Source organism: Larimichthys crocea, chromosome XXIV (genome assembly GCF_000972845.2).
Source record: "Larimichthys crocea isolate SSNF chromosome XXIV, L_crocea_2.0, whole genome shotgun sequence".
In the NCBI taxonomy this organism is placed as follows: Eukaryota; Metazoa; Chordata; class Actinopteri; family Sciaenidae; genus Larimichthys; species Larimichthys crocea.
In genome coordinates this window covers 16,367,726-16,383,525 of record NC_040034.1, presented here as the reverse complement: position 1 = coordinate 16,383,525, position 15,800 = coordinate 16,367,726, and positions in this window count along the sequence as shown.

Below are 15,800 nucleotides of genomic sequence, written 5' to 3'. Positions count from 1 at the left end.
TGCCATTGTTGTCATCACACAGTTTTGTTTTTTAAGCCTAACCTCTCCTGTTTGGAAAGCACAGTCCTTTAGTTTGGCTGTACTGCCAAATTCTGGATTGTGTATTCACAATCCATGCACATATTCAAGCTGCTGGAGATTGCACACTCTGGCATCTGATTCCACATCCATGTGGTCCAGATGGAAACTGATTGGAAAACTGCAACTCCATGCAGCTTTTTGCTGTCCACGCTGATCAGAAAATATCAAATCTGGGACACATGAAGGAAAAACATCAGAACTAGGACACTTTGAGTTGCAGTAAGTATGGCCTATAGCCTAAATAGCAAAACATACTACATTACATGACCTGACACCTTTTTGAGAAAGTTAAGGAACCTGTGTGACCTACCTGTGGTCGTATATTTTCTTCTTCACTGAAGGAGTTCTTAACAGCTGCCTTCTTCACCTGACAATCAGATAAAAAAGAAATGCTAATTTGGCATCCTGCTCTCACTGAAAGCGTCTTTTTCAGACAGCAATTGATGCTATCATGCTAAAGACTTTATGTCTTTTGTGTGAAAGCTCACAGGGAATATTCAGGCTGCTGCTGAGGCAAGACAAGATCAAAGTCTCTGCAATAGGCTTTTATTATTTCTGGTGCAGTTTCCATTTTACAGAGAGAGGGCTGTAAACAATTGAGCGGAAATGAATGAATCTAGTTTCCATACATTGTATGATAAAAGATAAAAGATTTCCGAAACAGTTCTTTAATGATTTGAGCTTATAACAAGCTGTTAGCAGTGTGTAATTTATATTAAAATGTGAAAGATTACCCCGCTGAGTGATCTGGCAAAGAAACACCATGTTAATAGCTTCATTTTATGCCCGTGATTAAAACCTCAACCATTATCTATTGTAGTAAATATATGATGCCAGCCCTATAAGTGACTTAAGGGGTATTTGGTGGCACTTAAGTGGTTCATGCTCAAGACTCCTAAATGAATAATTTCACACATCATAAAGGATTTTCATAAAGAACCTGTCATAACCTCGCAGCCTCATTATAAAGTGTGAATCAAATTGAATCAGACTTCATAAGCCAGAGTGCTGCACTGGTGTGAATTTAGCTTGTTATTATAGAGAGATCCACAGATGGTTGGGGCATCTTAACGTGGGATCTTTGACCTGACCTGTAACAGAAATTAAAATAATGTATCCCATGTTTTGCAGTTAGGGCTGTAAGTTCATCCTCCCTCTAGAGATCGTCTTCCACAGACAACTTTACTTCAGTATTTTTTACCCCACAAAAAGTGAGCTGATGGAAACAGACTGATGATATGCTGCCCTCAGGTTCCTGTTTGATATTCCAGAACCACCACAAATAGACAATACAACTAAGGGGGTATCTAAATTTGGTTTTTTTTTTTGATAAACAAGCACACGAGATCTTTTAAAGGACAGAACTAGCAGAAACAGAATATAGTATTCATAACTAAGTTTTAATTAGTGAAACTAAGAATTGTTCAGCTTTTATTGGCTCTAAATGAACTCCCCATATCTACTGTGCAAAGTCTTTGCAGCCCACCACGTTGCACTACAGTACAGTAGCCCAGAATGGACAAACCAAAAACTAGAAAGGGATGAGTGATGGCAGGGGTATTCAGATTGTTTCTGCAAACTCAACATTAGACGCCAATGAATTCTATGTCCTGGACCTTTAAAGGTCCCGAAAACATTTTTTCACTCAGCTTCTTACAGTATAATTAGCAATTGGGTACTATAAGAACAGACTGGTCACTGGTTTGAAGTGTCTACGTGGAGTATTGTATTTATCAATGGTCAGTTCAGTTAGTAGAGAAAAGGTGCACAGAAGTCCAACATGTCTTCTGTTGAAAGATTTATTGAAGCTTGGCCAAGGAGAACCAGAGGCTTTAACAATACACTTCACATGATGCCACCCCAATTCTGATGAAGCTGTTATCTCTGACTCATCAAAATACCCTCATCACAGTGAGACAACTACTCTATGCCCATACTGCAAATGGTCATAACCAGTTAATTTGCCAAATTGTCATTAGTCAACAAACAAGGACATATGTTAACGCTTAGTGCTCCAGCATTGTTATCTGACTCTGTAGAGGCTTCTACATTATGTACACATCTGTTCTGAAACAGCTCTATCCTCTGATCTGCCTTGTATCTCAAGAAGAGAAGTCAGGGTTTGTATTACAGTCTAGACTTATGCTTAACCCTATGTGGTATGCTAGAATATAAAATTTCCCTCACTTCACAGGTGGGGTATGGTTGGAAAAGGTGATGTCATGTACTCTGTGCATCACTCAGGATTCACTTTTATCAAATGCTATTACAGCCCTGATGCTTCTGAGTGTGACAGCTGACAAATTATACCCACAGATGTTTTAACTTTTGATTGTTGTCATTTATTTTCTCATATTTTATTTCAGGGTTAGATAATTTACCACCGGGCCTGTTAGAACTTTTTAGAACTATTAATCTCCTTATTATATCCTTGTAACCAAACCTGTTAAGATCTTTTCCCAAACTGCACTTGTCTTACTTGTGTTACCAATCATTATCTCTGCTACATTTCACTGTCTGGTTGTTCCAGACGTCTGTGCAGTTTTGATGCTTGCCTCATAGTTACCTGAATCAATAAAAAATATTGGAGTTTGCCGCAGTGGCTCGTCCTAGTGCCCTGGGGCTCGCTGATAATGTACAGACGATAATGAAAGGTCAGTCGCTAACCGAGCTGTCCTGCAGAAATGGCAGGTTCATGCCACACAGGACCCCAGCAGGCCCTCAGTATTAAAGGAGCTTTAAAAGTGTAATGTTATAGCCTGTTGGGTTTGATGGTGCTATATTAGAAGCTGCTGCTCTGTGCCATGTTGTTGAACTAATTCTCCTCAGATCATCAACAAAGGAGTACAACCTTTTTACAGTACATTACTGTAGATACGTTGAATACATAAATCACTCTTCTCATCACTGTTAACAAAAGCTACAAGAGATTAAAAAGGCTGCTCCAGTTATTGACCTATAGCTTCACATACAACTAAGAAATAAAAAGTAAGTAAAGACTTTTTGAAACTTACTTCATTCACAGTTTTCAATGCCATATGTTAAAAAATGGTCCATATTCAGACCAGAAGTAATCATACACTTAATGGTGTAAAAACTTAGACAAGCGAAACAGATGGAGCTCCAGATTTATAATTGTGTTGACAGTTCCTGAAGTTGCATATGGCATATTTCGCAGTGTTGGGAATATCTTCATCTGAAGCATCCACAGTTATATATCTGCAGCACTAAACAGATGGGAGTAAGTATCCAATAATTATATGAAGAAATTGGAAACATTCAGGCTTTATGTGACTTTTGAAAGAAGACATTCCTTTTATAAATGAAAAGCAATATAACACACACTGGCTCAGTTGAATACACTCAAGGACTTTGCTAGTACAGCTATTTGGTCTGGTGTGACCATTAACTTGATGCCTGTGGTTGGATAATTTTAGCTAACTTCACGGAGATAGTGCTGTATAACTCAGTCTTTTTGCTCACTTTTGACTTTTTCCTACTTGTGTGAGCAAGTCTGTTCAATCTGAATCTAAAGTGAATGTCAGCCATGCGTTTTTCAAAGAACCCATGTACCGACTGTACAGACATCAGCTGTAAGCTAGCTAGCGGTTCCTATGGTTATCAAGAAAAAGAATCATCTTTGCATTAAGCACATATTTTTGTTAAAAGTGAATTAATGTGCATTTCCATTCACTGCAGTTGATGTGCAAATATAGGAGCTGGCGGCATTAACATAAACAGCTGCTCCAGTCGAGTGCCATAAAACCATTCCAGAAGAGAGTGCAACAAGATGAAGTCATCAAAGAGTTTCAGTTAAACCTCAGACAGTGGAAAACTATGTAGAAAAGATAAATGTAGAAAAGATGGTGGAACTTGAGGGAACAATTGTAGATTGGCAGCTTGAGGTAGTAGTAGTAGCTTAGTTCCTGGTTCAAGTTCAACATGGATCTAGATTGTGGATCGGGCACTGCTGAGGTGCCTAAGGGTACCGTGCTTTCATTTTCTCATAGACACCAGTGTTATGATTGACATATATTGCTTTATTAATGAAGTAAAAAAAAATATTTGTGGTTCCAACTCACCCCCTCCAAAATTTAATGGGGTTTTTCCTTGGCCCATGTTACACCCTTCCACCAAGTTTCATGAAAATCAGGCCAGTAGTTCTTCCATAATCCTGTTGACAGCCAAACAAACAAATGGCACTGAAAACATAACATCCTTGCTGGAGGTAAATATGGTATTTATGTTTTTTTTTTCATGTATTAATTTAAGGAACGTTACAGTCTTTTCATCAGTCCAAACATACCTGATGTTTCCTCTGCTTAACTCTTCAATGGAGCAAAATGAGTCACATGCTTTATCTACATCATAGTTTATTCACTAAGTCTGTTTCCATTGCACTTTGTTTTTATCGATACAACAACTTTTCTACCTCAGTTAAGCCTAAAAACGTTTCTTTCTTTCTTTTTTTTTTTGTTGTTATTTTGATTTTTTCCCAGAATTTGCACTCTGACACATAAAAACATGTGGAGGGAAACATGCTTTGTAAATGTAATAACACCTCATGCTGGAGAGTGGCGAATTTTATTCTCATTTGCCGGTAACGGCGAACCCGCACCATCTACCCATTTAACCCAGCTCTGGTCAAAGTTGAGCATTGCTCACCTCAGCTTGGTGGAACTTCCCCATTAAAACACAGCTTGTGGCAAGTGTCAGCGAGAGGTGCTGTGTGAAAGATGAGAGCAATAACAGAAAAGAAGCACATCGCATTGCGTCAGTGGTCGACCCCCAGGGTGTGGATTGAATTGATCCGTCGTCCAAAACTCTTGTGGTGTAAAAAGGTTCAGTGTGACGTCATTTTACAGACTTCTCCCCTGAGTTGTAATAGCCTGGGCTGGGAGCTTATGAAAACACTCTTCCTGCAGAGTGTTACATGTGTATGAAAGATTACAGCTGGGTGCCTGAAGGCGTGTGGTGTGATTTGTACTGAGGCCATGGAGAATTACAGTCATATTAGAGATACCCTCCAGGCTTCACTTGCAACATGTGTGAACACTACAGCCCTACAGACAGCTAAGTGTTCTTATATTCAGCAGCAGTGTGGTGGCGTGATAACTTTATTTTGAAGGATAAAGGATGGAATGGAAACATGTCGTTTACATATCGGTATATCCCATCATCTTATCATTCCTTACTGTTGCACTGCAGTTGGCCAGCAAGTGAGATGAATGATTATAAATGATTAATTTATGAGTTATGACTCCCTGCCCCGTTTCCTGCCGCAGATGCTAAATCACAGAGGAAGAAAAGCAAAGCTAGGTGCTGATTAATTCAAACATTAATTCTCCGTACAACAAGCCTCCCAGTCAGCTTTAAATAGGCCCATTGTTCAACTGAAATTTGCTCTCGCAAGACACAGTCCTCTTTTCATGGCAGTGAGTCACCAATTAATTTGGTGCATTCTGGAGGGCTGGCCAATGGCAGTTAGTTTTACACCAGTCATACAAGTCTGTTTGAACACAAAGATGTGACCTATGTAGAGACTGCTTGCACATGACATCAGACACCTACAACGAATTCAATAGTTGCTTTCTATTCATTGATATAAGAACAATTAAAACACAACAAATATTGCACGTATTGGCCCAAGAACCCGCCCTCTGTTTAGCACCGGTCACATGTCAGCGGGCAGTCAAAGTGAGGCAGAAGTCAGCGCCTTTACTGGATGAAGAGGTCACAGCCATGCTTAGCAGGTCAGGGGAGCTAATTAGGCAGAATGAATGACGGGGACCTGAGGGGGTAAATGCAATTACCAACAGAATGAAAGGCATAAGTAGAGGAGATAAACCCATGAGATATCCACTGATGAAAGTTTAATTTTTTTTTCTCTAACCCCTGAAATACTTGAAGTTAAAATCAAATATATGCAGCGCTGTTAGACGAGTAGAGCTCTGAGATAGCAGAAAGCTTGCCGCACAAACAGCTTTTGGCTCATTACCACAGAGCACACACACTGAGCATCGCAGTTAGTTTCAGGGATGAATATACCTCCCTTCTGTCTGGGAATTTATGGACAATATGACAACTACGATCATTATGTAAAAATTTGCCTGCCTGCCGAATTAAATGATGAGCTAAAACTCTGCAGTGTAGCGTGAGTAACAAGGATCACCAGTTCCTAAATATATACATCCCTGTCTTAGCAGGTGTTGAGAGATGAGTTGGACTGAGCCTGCAGACAGCACAATGTCACTTCAAGCACGTCTGGAGAGAGAAGCAGCCTGAACAATCATTATAGCCTGTTCAGCTCTTTCCCATAAAGGAAGCAATAAGCAGAAGAAGTACCTGTGCTGCATGTTTTATGTTGTTTTTTTCTCATTGTTTGATCCAGGATAAAAAGATGCACAGAAAACCCAGACTGCTGTGTCTGCTTGGCTTCCTTCCAGAGCTTGTCACTGTAAGGAATTGACTGGGAGTCCCTTAATGTCTTAGTGGTATAGGAAGGTTGTCTAGAGGAATTTAAATCTGCAGAAGTGAGACTCAGGGTTGAGTGTCTGACGGCACAATGCTAAAAAGAGCAACAGGCCCTAAATGAACCCCACAAAAAAGTCCCAACACATGAATCAGCTTTGTTAGCCAAAAACATTTCTGCTTGATGAGTTTGTCATGTAAATATCATGTAAATGTAGATACTGGAAGCCATTCTGGAAACCCAGAATATGTTAAATGACAAACACTGAATTAAAATTATTGCTTTCTACAACACCTGCTAGGGATGCACTGAAAATTCGGCCACTGAAAATTTCCGGCGTTCGGCGTTCAGTGACCGTCGGAATGACTATGATGCGTTCATGAACATGGGAAAAATGGAAATTAATATAAACTAAATAGTATTTCTTTCAAGAACAAATTAACCGTGATTAAAACAACATGGGCTTTCTAACAGTATAAATGAAATAATAATTATACTAACTGGAAATTCTACTGGAATATTTGAAGGATATTAAATAAACATTTACTTTCTTTGAAAAAACATGTCTAAAAATTTATTCTAGGCTATTTATGCAATAGTAAAAAAATAGTGAAAAATTTAACAACCGCATTTCATATTCGGCCAACCATTTAATTTTTATTCGGTTTCGGCCGAAAAATTTCATTTCGGTGCATCCCTAATACCTGCATATAGCAACTAATGTTTAGGCAAATGAAACATTTGGTAATGTTGGTGAAATATCATAATGTTATTGCCATCTCAAATAAACAGACACCCTCCTCAGGATCTGGGAGCAGTTTACAAAGGGTTAAAGCCCAAATGGGCCAGTGCCCTCCTGTAAGGGTCTGGGTCGACCCAAAGTGGGACCGCAACATCTAATGTGATAAATTAAAATTTCCAGTGGAAACATAAAAACGACACAGAAATAATATTCATGGTAATAATCTAAAAAAGTAAAAATAAAATATGGTTGAGCCCTGCCAGTCTGCCCAGGAGGCACCTTGCTTCACTGCTGGCGGCTGTGGCAGTTATGGCATTATTATGGCATTATTATTGCATATTATGGTTACTATTGTTGATGGTAGTACTAACAATAGAAATGTATTTATTTACTTATTTCATTTTTTTGTTTGTTTTTTTCTTTGTTCATTTATTCATTGAGTACACCAAGATGTGTGCCTAGACAACAAAAAAAAGAATTTTCTGAATGAATTCTGTGAGCCTGACTGCTTAGGTTTGAGTGCTGAGTAAAGCAGTCCCACCGTGTGCCACTGGCACTTAGACACAGGGAATTGGAAAACAAGTTCAAAGGGATTGTGGAAGCTTTGGTCTTGACCCAAGAAAACCTGCGAGGGACAAAGCAACACCCTTAGAAAACAGCAGGTTTCTAGTGGAGGCGGTATAATGCAAGAGGGATGCGGCAAGGTGTGTTAAAATAGATTCTCAAACAGAGACTGGGAAAACTTGCAGAGAGGAGCTTTGTTTGTAAAGCTCTGTGCTCAGATATCATACGATGAGCTACTGCAACAGCTGTTGCTTGAAGACTGTATAGACAGGATGTGTCCCATTGAATTTAATTTTTGGTTATATGAATTTGCAGCCTCATCCATTTCCAGCTTACCATTGAGTCTGTGCAGAGTGTGGGATTCATGACCACAGTAGGGAGTTATGAAATCGGCTGAAAAAGACCATGTGCGTTGCCATTTTATCATGCATCACCACATCCAGTGAGATAGAATAAGCAAATGTTGGCCACAGATAGTCAACTTAGCGTGCAAATGCATATTTGCATATGAGGGCGAGCAGAAAACACCACTGTAAACAAATGATATAATCACAGCAAAAGGGTAGAGCAGAGGCAGGTGTTCAAAGGGCTTGCAGCTTACAGCACTGGACAAATAAAGCATGATGAGCATATGCAAGGCATGAAATCCCAACACAAACACAGACAGCAGGTCTGGACTGGACAATTACTGGTGCCTTTGAGACAGAGATGTATAGTTCATGACTTCTGCTACAACGGCAGACACAATAGCAGCTAAGATAGAAAGACAGACGGGTGTGTGTCACATCATGGAAGCTCATAAAAAAATCACTTCCTCTCAATGTGAATGCATTCGAAGCGGAATTTGATCAAACCTGAAGCGATGCATCAAGAATCATTCTGACGAATGCTTGTTCAAAGTGTTAACTATTCATATTGTCAAGACAGAATAAAGACTTTTAAATGTTGCAATCAAAACCTTCCTGGAATGGTCTTTGGGCTTTTAATACATTCAGGTAGTCTCCATTTAGAAGGGCAGTTATTGATTTGTTTTTGCTGAGGACATTCCTGGTGCTGGCGCCCCGAAATCCTTACTAAAACCTCAGGTAATTTGTATTGATCCAGTCCAGTTTAGAGAAACACAGCAAGGGGATGTTTTTTAATGGAAACTATAATTAATAGTCTGATATTATTAGACTGCAGAATTATTTATATCATTTACACACTGTATGTTATATTCTGTTATACAACAGTTAGATCTGACAATTTGATTGAGCCGTTCCATGAGTGCTAATATGGAGCATAACAGCACTGGGACGTTTAACTACATGCTACTCTACTGCACTCTGTTCTAATATTCACGTTACATGAATGCTCCTCATCTATTATACATTATAACAAATTTTGCACCACAAAGGTGAACAAGGTTTCTACAGGTAATTTAAAAACACACACAAGGAGCAACAATGTATACTGGTGTCAGAAACTGGATATGATTAGCTGACAATTAATTTAATTCCTTATGTGTCCATAAGCACATAACTCTAGAAATACATATTATAGTCATATGTCAACAGTCTTCTTGTCAGTTCAGTATCAATATAATCCATAAAGATAAAGTGTTATTTCCATACAAACATACGCACGCCTACTTTTTTTATATGATACAAAGTATCTGGTCTGGGATCATAATTAGCTCGGAAGCTAGTATTGCTAGGCAACAGTGCAGTCCCAGTCCAGTTATGAAACAATGTGACTGATTATCCTCAGCCAAATGACCAAATCACATATGTGCTGATATTAAGCACACTCTCATGTGATATTGCTTTAATATTTATATTCGTAATACTTGGGTAAGCGTAAGTGCTTCCATTACTTCACTGATTACTTTCACTGATTTCAATTTAATTTGTTACAGTCACCATTAAATGACAATTTCCTCAACCTCCACTGTTCACAATTTACTCTGCAACTGTTTCCATTGCTTATGTGTTAGCAGACACTTCATATAACAGTTTATATAGTGTTATAAATTACTTATTACTTATTTATCTCCGCCACTGCAACTGACACCTTTCAGATTCTGAACTTAAATCTCTTTCTCTTCAACAAACATTGAATTTCATTTCAGTTGTCACTTCAAATCCTTTCAAATCTCAGTTCTTAAATTACATTTTTTTTTCTCAAATTGATTCTTCAACATTAGGCTACTTTTACAATTAACTGACACCTCATCTTCTTACACTTGTGTAAAAGCAATTCCGAGATTAAACATGATGGAAAATATTTGGTGAAAACGTGAAAAGACTACAGTCCAGGATTTTGTGGGCGGTCCTAAAGTTTGGCTCGATGACACACTGAGGCCACCCTGGGCATACCCCTGCACCCCTAGCAGGGAGATAGAGATTGATCCATCTCGCTCAGAGTGTTTCAAAGTAACCACTCTCTATTCTGTTCTCAGCTCCAGGACTGTGGGGGCGTGTTATTTTATTTTAATTAAATTTAATTATATTATTGCTTCTATTAAAGGCCATCATATCCCAGTTTTAAATTGTCTAATAATCGTTTGACCAATATGCATATATGAGATCTAGATGTTGCTGCTTAGACAGCAAGTACATAAACTCCCATTGAACTCCTGTTCTTAAACACCCGAGCACATCGTAATGAGCCTTTGAGGCAGTATTTGAGAATTTCTGTACAGTAGCTTGCAGTGTTAGTCTGTTTAGTCTATTCCAAAGTACCTTTTTTTCACTCATTCTAATGATTGTCCCATGGCAGTGAGCCACCATGCAGCTGGGCAAGAGAAAATGAGGCTCTTTGAAGTTCCCTCTTGAATGGCAACACAGATCCTTGTTGTTGTGCCATGTTTCAAACCTGGAGACTGCTTTGAAACCATAGAAAGGGATCAGGCTTATTATGGGCTAGTAGCCTGTCCATACTTTGCCCTTTTTAAAAAATGAGGAGTAATTGGAATTGGCAGGATCAGCCTTTACTGAGCGTCAGCATGAGCATGACAGCTTTGGATCTTCGTGATCATACTTATGATTCATATTTTTGGGTTCTTTTTTGTTCTTCCCACACTATTTGCACTGTGTATTTATGTCAGTGTTTAATGTTGTCTAATTTGATATGTCATCATGTCCAACAAGGCATGCACTGTCTTCAATATGCATGATATTTTCAGATCTTACCCAGGGTGCAATGGAAAATAGCACGTTGTTTCACAAAGAGAGAGGAGCCGGATGGCAGAATGAGGAAAGTAAGGATTCATGGAGGCCCTGGAGGCTGCTCTGAGGGCAGTTTTGCCCCATTTCTCGTGGCCATGTAGGTTAGTGGGGAAAGGACTGATGTTAAACCGATCCTAATGGATGTTGGCGGTGGGCATCAGGCTGTTGGCCTGGGCGGAAACAGGAGCCCGTCTGTCTGTCTCATGTCAGATGAAAAGAGATGCTGTGCTGTCACTACTCTCAATCCTGTCTCCCTGAGCAAAAACACTGACGCTAATGAAGTGAACCACAGAGGCACAGCCACAGACTCCATAACCTCAGAGCTTTTAGCACAGATCACAGCGTAGTCATCCAATTTATCTCTTTGTACTTAAAATTCTAAATAAAATTGTGTTAAATCCAAATTAAATTAGCAATTCATGAGGTATTTAGTGTGCCAAACACATAACAGATCCATTTGAAATTACTTCCAAGACACTATTAAGTGACTGACTGTCTTCATCTAAACTAGAAAATTAGCACTCTTACTTTAAAGCTCAGTTGGGAATAATGAGATGTAATTTATTTGAACTTAAAATTATTAATGAAAATTAACTCAGATAATTACCACTACTGCCTTTTCTTATTTTCCTGAGAAATGTCTATTGCACAATTCAACAAGACTAAGAGTCTATAGCAACATTAATTGCTCTGCAACATTGTACTTTTTGGCACATCTTTGAGCTATATGCGAATGTCAGCATACTAACCTGTGCATAACATGATGTTTAGCACGTATAACGATGACCTTGTTGACCATTTTTAACATGATTTAGCATGCTAACTAACATTTGTTTATTGGCACTGAACATAAATGCTCTATCTCAATTCGTATACTGCTGTTAGTGCACGTTTATGTACGCTGTTTATGTACTGGTGTCATGCGCTAATTTCAGCAGGGTAGCGTCGTCTCAATTCGAGTATGGCACTTGTGCACTTAGCGGAAATAACGATCACAACATTTTACTTCTTTTTTTTCTTCTTTGCCAAATTTCAACCTGGTGTAACACTAACGCTAACATTTGACTGCCAAAATATAAATATAAAACATATGTCATTTGTATACTGTGGTTTAATTATTAACCACTTCAGCTCTAGCAGCCTCCTCGGCCACCATTTTCACAATGCTGATGGTCCATACCCTTGAGCTAGCCAAAATAACAAGAATTGAGCATCCAGTATACCATACTCAACTATTGACAAATGCACCATCTGGGCATTCACACTACAATATGAAAGCATATATGTACCCAAATTAGCAAGTCTAAGTATGGAAGTTGAATTCTGTTTTTTGTTTTTTTGGTCATAAACAAAATGTTTCACAAGAAAAGTTAGGAGATCACCAAATTGATTAGACTTCATTCACTGTCTGTACACAATTTCATTGCAATCCAGCCTATACAGTAGTTGCAGAGATATTTCAGTCTATGCTACTGAAATGGCTAACGAATAGAGATCCGTCGGATAGCCAGTTGCTATATTTGTTTATAATGAGTAATGCAGTAGTTTCATCTTTAAATAAATTAATAATGCTGCACACTTGCTATTCATTAGGTCAGTCATAGGCATGTACAGACAGTGCTAAAACAAGCTTCTTAATCATTAGCAAGCAAGTCAGAGCATTTGGTGGATTCACAAGTATACAGCTAATTATGTGTGAATGTGTGAAAGAGAAGGTTTCGTTTAGTGAGTGACAAAAAATAATAATTTTGAGCCAAGGCTACATAAATTTATGTAGCCTTTTTGCTGATTGTTAATGGGTTGTGAATGGAAAATAGGCAGTACAGACAGGTTTGACTCCCACTCATGAGGGCAGATATAGATATAAATGACAGCTGAAGATAGGACTTCTGCATAAAAAGTCTGCTCAGCAAGTTGAATGACGACTGGGATGAAAGTGGAGTCATGCAAATTTAAAATAAAGCATTTCCACTGTCAAAGGGAACCGAGTCTACACTGGCAAAGGCACATTTCTAATGAACCCTTCCTTTAAACCTGATGGTATGAGAAACTACAGTTTTTAGAGAGAAAGGCTAACTTAAGAAATGGCTATACCCCAACATTTTCTAGAAAGATCTTGTGTAGGCAGAGAGTTCTTGTTGTACATCTTTAGTGTAATAATAAAGATTTAAATGTGTGAATATAAAACTGCAGTTAGCACTTACTGAAACTGGTGGGAAAACCTCCAAAAGTGCTACTGAGAGACACAGTGGGCGGCATACTCTACATGATTGTCTAAGCCTTGGTCCTGGTGCAAGAAAACCTGCAAGGAACAAAGTAACCCCATTACAGTGTGCTAACGCTGCCACTAAGTTGGTTATTGGTCGGATCTGTTCTGACTGCGGGTGGTTAGAGAGGGTGATTGCATTTTTGTGGTGGTCTGCAGCCGCAAAGTGGCTGAAAAGGTAAATCTAATACTGTATGTAATGTATTTTCACCGCCCTATCATCATGTTACATTGTTATAGCAACATAGTAGGTTTCTGGCAAGTGGTAAAAAAGGTTGGTTTAGCCTAAAATTAACAGGAAGAAAATTGTCCTTGACCCAAACAATGGAGATAAGTGTTCTCAAAAATGGCATTTGTGAGAATTCAAAAGATGAAAAAATGCAAGTGCTCAATCAATTAATCATGAATTGAGATCTAGGACCCTTAAGGTGCTTTTGAAGATGAAAAGAATTATAACGGCAAGGGAAAAGATCTTGAGGCACTTTTATGTAAAGCGAGGTGATTAAAACCTTTTAAATCGGGCACGATTATGGTTAAAAATGAAGACTGCTTTTGACCTCACAGGGGCTTCATCAGAGCACAGATAATAATAGAAGGTGCCTTCTATTTTTAGACATCCACCAAGTGTAAATTACCGCAAGAAATAACTTGCATTCATGTTAAAAATGGTTATACTAATATACCATAGGTCATTTGTGATCATTTCTGCCCCTTTGGAAAAGAGATGTGGGAAATTCACCTCTGTTAATTAAGGCTGCATTTCAGCTGATGGAGTGCAATCACATCAGTAGGATGGCCAGACACAATGTGGAATAGCTGTTGATGGGCAATGACCTTGAAAACTTGAAAACTGGAGCCCACTTTCTTCAGCTGACTTGCTGGCTGACTGTCGACACATTGTCCTAATGTGCTGTGGCTGAGCTCTTCAGAAAAAAGAAAAGAAAAGAAAAGAAAAAAGACTTTCAGTGCCTTGTTCTCCTGTGACTCATGAAGGTTCAGTCATAGAGAGGAAGACTGGCAATGAAAGAACTTGATAAGATACAAGAAGTGTTGGGCAAAGAATATGAATGTGTCAAATAATGTCACCTCCTGTGTGGACGCAATTAGTTCAGTCCATTTGCTACACAATCATGTGTTTACACTCCACCAATATCATTTAAATGATAAAACATATTAAAGGAATACTTTGAAATTTGTGGAAATGCACATATTATTTCACCTGCAGAGAGATATATGGGAATATTGTATGATAAACCACTCTCAACAGCTGGCTAGACTATGTGCTTGAGTATTTCTAGGCCAGGAGTAGTGACTTCTTACAATTGTGAGTTTGCCGGGTAAAAGCCATAGAAGATATAAAACACAGATGATGTCAACTACAGGTTTCTGAAGAGACGTTGTGAAGCTCAAAGTGTGATGTCTCTGGCCATCTGCAGCCTTCAGGCTAATCTAATCCACCTGGGTGCTCAAACAAGCCACCTGTGACTGTACCCACCTGTCAATCAAAGCAGCCACACTGTTAATTATGCATAACTTTAAGCCTTAATCAAATTTGAAAGGGTGAGTTATATAAAAACAAAATCACCCCTACTGAAGTTGTCATGGACGGGGACATTTAAACATGGGGGCTTATGGAGATTGACTCAGCCTCAAGTGGCACTGCCGTTTTTGGCACTTCCACCTTGGCTTCATTTCACAGCCATGGAGGATGTCACTTGGTAAAAGGGTATAAACATATTTCCTAAAATGGAGTGGACACCACACATGTCTTTGATGGTGGCACAACTCTAGTATAGCAGCATTTTCAACTCCCTTGGTTACATACCTACTCCCTCGCTACATAATTAGAGTTGACTGTTCGGTGTCTGAATTGTGGATGAGCCATTTAGAGCCAAAAGTGTTAACCATCCTATTAGTGTCTTACTAGGAATAATACTGTGAATTAGGTGCAAGCTCTGTGCATGCAGAGTGTAGGGGGGAATACAGTGCTAAGAATAGGTGTGAAGGTATCCATGGAGCTATAAATTTCTGTGATGGGAGTGGGTCACCGGGTAAAGTGCTCCATTGTCATCACAATGTGGTCTTCTTGTGGGTGAAAGACTTTTAGATGAGCTCATTCTCAAGGTAAAGGAGGACCAAGGGTGTTTCGAATTCGTGTTAGTTTGAAAATATCACATATACCCTCAAGGAAAACAACACATAAATCGTGTTAACACCTGTTGACACAGCTATGGTTCCCCTGGTGGAGACCTGCAGCTAGGTACTCTTGGGAGATGCTGTGAATGCAATTTAAGGTGGTATGATTGAAAAAAAAAAAAGGGAGAGGGGCGAAAGGAACAAAAGCAGTTATTAGGTCCCACAGATGAAATTAAGAAGCAAACAGCCACTCATTTCCTGCAGGCGACCGCCTGGACTAAAAATAAATAAATAATAATAAATGACATCACTGAGTCAGTGGCGCGCATC